The 6,994-nt window shown below is 37.9% G+C and overlaps 1 pseudogene; it reads right to left on the reverse strand.

The window, feature by feature from the left end:
* Window positions 1-3,792: 3,792 nt before the first annotated feature.
* LOC101420756 (trafficking protein particle complex subunit 10-like) lies at window positions 3,793-5,993 on the reverse strand (annotated as a pseudogene).
* Window positions 5,994-6,994: the final 1,001 nt, after the last annotated feature.

Here is a 6,994-nt window from a genome sequence, read left to right on the forward strand (position 1 = left end):
GTAATCTAAACCTTCTTTAATAATATAAGATTTAAAAAAATTTTTTTAACAGGGAAAAAAGTCTGGTATCTAATAATAAAGACAGGATGAACCCATGAAGTGCTATAAGGTAAGATGTACAAACTTCCGTAGAGACAGAAAGAGATTGTAGCTTTTAATAGAGGATGAGATGGAGATGAAAAAATTTCAGTGAGTGCTCTGAGTCTATAGACAATGAGTTCCCAGGATTAAGATTATTCAGGGGAAATTGCTTTCCCACTTCAAATCTTGTTTCTCTATGCTATCTAGAAACTTTATCTGATATCTGAATCAGAATCTCTGGTGGTAGAGGAATCTGAATTTTTATACACATAGAAAATTATTTATATACATTTAGTATTTAAGAACCACTCACCAGTCTATTCTATTTCATTTATTTATGTTGTTGCCTCATCAAGGATACAAAAAAATCAGTCTTTTGTAGCCTTTAGCTGCTAAGTCTCCAAGAATGAGGGAGAGTTTAAGACATTCCCAGATAAACAAAAGCCGAGGGAGTTTGTCATCACTAAATCACTGCTTACTGAACAGATGCTGAACAGAGTTTTTCAGGTTGAAAAGAAAGGACAACAGACAATAAAGCAAAGCTGCATGAAGAAATAAAGATCTCTGCTGAGGGTATCAAAAGGGATCAATATAAATGCCAGTACCATTGTATTTTTGGTTTGTAGCTCCACATTTTACATCCTACATATCTAAAAGGCAAATGCATGAAATGTAATGAAAAATCAGTGGTTTGAGAATCATAATGTATAAACATGCACTTTGTGAAAAGAGCTTCATAAAGGTGGGGGGCTGAAGAATATAGGAACATAGTTTATGTGTACCGTTGAACTTAAGTTGGTATCAAAGCAAATGAGATTGATAGATTTAGGATGTTAAATTAAGCTGAAGGGTAACTACAAAGAAAATATTGGAGAATATGCAAAGTAGAGATTGAAATTAGAGTGCAAGTTGCCAGGGACAAGGGGCAGGGGGAATGGGGAATTAATGCATAATGGGTGTAGGGTTGCTGTTTGAGGAGATGGGAAAGTTTTGGTAATGGGAGGTGACAGGGGTACTGCAATATTGTGAATGTGATTAATACCATTGAATGGTATGCTTGAGGGGGGTTGAGATGGGAGAGTTAATGTATATATGCTCCCACAATTAAAAAAAAAGAAAGAGCAATTAAAGAGTCATTGACAATTAAATGCAATACATGACCCTGGATGTGATCTAGTAAGGGAAGAGAAAAGTCTCAAAGGGACATTATTGGGACATATGAAAAATTTGAATATAGACTGTATGCTTTACAGACTGTATGCTGTATCAGCATTAAATTTCTTGAACTTGATAACTGCACTGAAGTTGGATACATAAATAAATCCGTTTTTAAGAAATGTACATGGTAGTGTTGTTTTCAAAGAGCATGAAGTATACAATCTACACTCAACTGTTCAGAAAATGGGTTGTTAGATTGTTAGATAGATAGATAGATAGATAGATAGATAGATAGATAGATAGATAGATAGATAGACAGTATGATACAGCAAATGTGACAAAATGTTAATATTGTTAGAGCTACATATCTGGAGGGGTAGGGAAATGTTGAGTTCTCTATATGAGGTTTGTATTATTTTTGTACTTGTCATGTAAGTTTGAAAGTATTTCAAAGTAATAAGAATAAATATTTATCTTTGGAATTTGTTTCCACACAAAGATGAAAACCATAGAGAAAATTTCAAAGATTTGGTTCATCTATGTATTATCAATTATAAAAATATATTTAGAGAATTTAAAAAATGTTCTCTACAGGAATATTATAAAATGATATTCTTTCCTAAAACATGATAATTGTCCCTTCTAATCAGATATTGACTATTAGATAAATACATTATTCTGCGTTTATACTCTTTTCCCACAAACATGACTCACTAAAATTAGATAATAAAATGTGTTTTATAATTCAAAGGAAAATTTTTAAGGCTGATATTTGTATTATTATTCTATTTTAGTAGTATCTTTGATGCCAACTTCTTAATATGACTCTAAGGCATAATAATTTTGTTTTATCAATTCAGTAGGAGAGAAGCTATATTAGATTACCTCCAACAAAACATGCTGGGAAAAGTCATTTATTCCATACACAATGATTGACCATCTGTAGTTGTGAAACATTTTGATAACTACCATGGGGGAATACTGGTAAATTGTAAAACAAGGATGGCATCAGAGCACTCGAGGTCTAATAGGAGGATGAATTGTGCACAAATAGCAAAAATATAGTGAGTGCCATCAAGGATGGCATATAAAGGATAGAGAGCACTTCCATCCTACTTTTTGTTTGATCATCTGCAAATGGAAGGCTCCCTGGCCCTAAACAGATGTCTACTGAATAATAAGTAAAGAAGTGGCACTTGGCCTGGGCTTTAAAGATGTAATTATATGTGCAAAAGACGCTAATGAAAGCACATTTGTAAAATTTAGAGTTGTACTTGTTGGTCTTACTTTGCTCACTCTGATTCAGTAATTATCCAGATTATGATAAATGGCACAGTGCATTTTCAAACCCCCTCTCCATATCCATCCTTTTGCAGCAACTCAAGAAATTACCAAAGGGCCTAAGGCCATTGCAGACCCAGGAGCTGGAGGAAATATGTTGAATCATGGTTAAACCATGCAATGAGTGTGGATTCTTTCAAAGGAATTACTTTTAAATATTCTTAACTCAATAATGCTGCCATTATCCAATATATGCTTGAAACCCTTCTTTGTAAATTGTTTTCAGAATTTGCATTGATTCCTTATAAACAGCCTCATCATCCTTAATAATCACCAAGAATCGAAAATCAGAATAGCTTCAGACCTCTCAACAAGCAGAAATGGAAGCAAGAAGAAATTGGTCGATGGGACATGTTTACTATCTGTATGATAGGTGTCTGAATCATTTCAATCCTCTATGATGATAATTTAAAATGTTAGTATATGGAAGGACAAAAAGATTGGGAAAAAATCACTAGTATGACTCAAAATTTTAAGCCATTTTTTGAATATAAATTCAAGTTCAGAGTTGCTATTCACCTTGTCCCATTGCTGCCTTTTTTTTGCTTAGCTGATGAAATAACTTATTCATTACAGAATTCAAGACATTTTAAATATACATTATTTTGAAAAAAATTAAAACAAATATTGTTTTCCCATATAATTTATACACATAGATTTCCAGTGCTTTGAAATAGCAATCACATTAGCAGCCAAGGTTTCTTCTCTTTGGAATGCTTATTTTATCAGACATGCTACAAATATGCTAAGTTTTCAGTCTTTTCTCCAGAATCACCCTCCAAAACTGGACTCTGAGTGGACATCTGCACAGCATCCACCTGCATCCCTAACCACACACTCACAGACCTGACTCAGGGTTCCTTTTCAGGACTGCCTTGAAGTTTCCAGCCCCCAGGAGCATTCATTATAGGCCAGAGAGTGTTGTCGAACAAAGTATTAAGAATCTATATCCCAATTTACTTGCCACTAATTTACTCCTCCTCATTTTTTCATCAAATACAAGAACGTCAAAGACCAATAACAGTTAAGTGTAATGAGTTGAAAACCTCTCCTTTTGATTTTTGTATTAAATTGAAAAAATATATATATATATGATTAGTTCATGGATCCTACATTGTTCAATCTACACTTCCATATACACTTTTTATTAACTCTACACATACTTCTCTTATTATCCATGTGAATGTTTAAAATGTAAAGAAAAGTTCAAGATCAGTTAATTACATGTAAAAACTCTGCCAGATCCTTCCCAACGAACTTAGCAGATCCAGTCCTCGCAATACTTGTATACATTTCAGTGGTAACGGGACAAATCCAAGCAGAGTTTTTCGAAAGCTTCTACCGACCATAGCGCCTCTGAGTTTCTTGAAAGGACTCTGAACCGTGTTGGCTGTCTCAGGCCGCTCGGCTCCCAGACCTGAGAAGATCACTGTCCGACTGAGGTCCTCTGAGGTAGGCCTTTCGCGGACACAAGTCCACACGGATAGCCCAAGGACTTGAGTTTTTCCGCGGCGTAATTGCAAAGGCAGGCCAGGTGGGCGATGTTGGAGCCGGTCTGCGCCCGGTCGCAGCAGCTTGCTAACTTCTGCAGCAGTTCCAGGCAGCTCAGGAACACCCAGGAGGCCAGGGCTTGGGGAGTGACCGGACAGCTCCAGGAGCTGCAGCTCCTGCACTCAGCTGTACGGCATCTCCAAGGCGCGCACGGCCACCTTCCAGGGCCTCTGCGGAAGAGCAGCAGGATGCACTGGCAGGAAAACAGTAGCTGTGCGGGTACAGCAGGGTCACCTCTGCCTTTGGATCAGCTCGCGCTTCTGCATGTCGATGGGCCTGCTCAGGATCAGCCCGTTCCAACTCCATCGGCTGGCAGGAAAAAATCATCCAGTTGACACTATCGTCAGCTCCAAACCTGAGGGCATACTGAGAGAACAGGGCGTCCAGTTCGTGCCAGGGCGTTTTCAAACGGTTGCAGCATCTCCAACTAAGAAAAGGCAAGTTTCTTCTAAACCATGAAATATTCACGAAAGCTCCAGCCTGGCTCAGGCTTCTGTTCCCTCAGGGTTCTCATGTCATCTTTAAACTTACCGAAGTTTTTGGTAAAACACATCAGAAGCAAAGTCCTGAGTTTGGGCAGGAAGGCATTCCCAGGATTTCCCGAGATCGGGAAGAGCCCTTCAAGCGGTCTGAGAGCACGACACACCTGTCACTCTGTTTACTACAAATGTCATTTCTTGTTTTGTCCACAGTAGAAGTTCGGGGAAGGATGTTGGGGTTTTGTTGCTTTTTTTGTGGGTGTGGTTGTTTTTTGTTTTTTTTCTTGGCATCATTTTCCACTTCCTCTATTAACCAGCCCTGAGAGTTCTAGGCTTTCTGAACATTCTGCCATTTGGTGAGGTCATCTTTTGCTGTAGTTTTATACACTTCATTATCACAGCATTCTGTCCAATAAATATGAAGAAAAGGGAGGGTGAGCAGAGCTTCGTTTCCTTCTCTGGGCAGCAATTCCTCTTTGAACTGTACAAAACCGGACTCCAGGCGAATCATCTTCGGAGCACGGCCACAGGACCGTCTCCATTCCATTGGTTCTCTTGGAAGCTGCTGGAAAAGCTTTGAATAAATCGAGGCAAGCGATGAGCTTGTTCCTCATGGTGTAGATCACCACCGGCAGCGGCTTCTCAGGCGCCCGAGGCCCGGCAGGCGCAGCCCAGCCCGAGCAGGGCGGCCCACAGCCGCAGCGACGCCCCGAGGGCTGCCAAGGTAACTCCCCAGCCCACTGCACTACAGCTGCTTCAAACAAAAATTCTCATCCAATATTTAAGACATGAAAAGTTATAAAGATTATAATTATGAATACCTAGATGTCCATCAAGTTTAAGAATTAAAATATTTTTGGTTTAAATCTATCAGATCCCTTTTCTTTCCCCTCATTGGCTATTATCCTGAATTAGATTTATCATTTTATGCATTTCTATATACTTCTCCGACACATAAGTGTGTATCCATAAATGATATGTGTTTTTTCCATGTGTTTAAATGTTATATATGTGGAAACATAGTGTCATATACTTTTGTAACCTACATTTTTTTTTTGCCAGTGTTAATACATACTTTTCTGGTTCTTTGACATAGTTTCAGATTTATTTTAGTTTCCCGGCTGCTAAAACCAATTCTATCCAATGGGATCCGCTTAAACAACAGAAATTTATCTTATTGGCTCACACTTTTGAGGCTAGGAGATGTCCAAATTGGAGGCATCAGCGAGATTATGGTTTCTCCGGAATACTGCTGCATTCTAGGGCTGGCTGCTGGTCCTTGGTGCTTGACTTTGCTTTCACATGGCAATGCACATAGCAGTGTTTTCTCCTTTCTCTTCCAGGCTTGGTTCCACTGGCTTGCAGCTTTTGGCTGTTTTCCATGACTTCTCTTTCTATCTGACTTGCACTTTGCTTATAAAGGACTCAAGTAATCCAGATTAAAGCCAGACCTGATTCCGCTGGGTCACACCGAAATTAAAGTAACATCTTCAAGAGATCATATTTACAAACAGTCCACACCCACTGGATTGGGGACCAAGACGAAGAACACACTGGGGTACATGATTCAATCTCACACACGATTGTTCCCTCTTTTTTAACAATTATGCAGATTTTTGTTCATTTCCTTGAGTTCATGATAAGCTGCTCTTTAGGGAATATACCTATGAGTAAATTGTCAGGGCTTTGTATGTTATGGGTATTGTGATGGTTAGGCTGTATCAACTTGGCTTGTGCATACCTACTGTCACGTGACAGACTGATAAAATCTCATATTATTTATAGATATGTCCTGTTGTTTCTGTTTCCCTAGAGAACACCGACTAATACAAGCATATATTATGAATTTTCTTTCAACAGTGCTTCATATCTTCCTTCATGCTTTTTAAATTTTGCCAAACTGGTGGATGTTTTAATTTTCATATTCCTGATTACTGCAAGATACCTATTTATGAGTGAGTTTATGGTTACTCCTGCTTTTTCTGTGAATTGTTTCTATTTTCTGCTTTTTTGTTAATTTGCATTATTTTTGGTAGAAGTTGCTTTTTATCTTGATTACTAACCTTGTATATGGTGTAAATAGTTTCTGACTTGTCTTTTTATCATAAATATCCAATCGTCTATTAGATGAAAGTTTCAATTTTCAGACAATCAAATCTCTTGACCTTTTTCATGACAGCTTATTCCTACTATCCTTACCCTACCTTGTGGTTACAAAGACATTCTCCTATATTTCCATCTAAAATGTTGAAGTTTTCATATTTTATTTAGGTCTTTAACTCATCTTTTGTGCATGGTTTAAGGTGGAATTCAAATATCTTCTTTTCCATTTTGATACCTGATTGTTCTGACACCATTTCAGGCTAGTTGATCCTTTCTTACTG

Source organism: Dasypus novemcinctus, chromosome 5 (assembly GCF_030445035.2).
Source record: "Dasypus novemcinctus isolate mDasNov1 chromosome 5, mDasNov1.1.hap2, whole genome shotgun sequence".
NCBI lineage: Eukaryota > Metazoa > Chordata > Mammalia > Cingulata > Dasypodidae > Dasypus > Dasypus novemcinctus.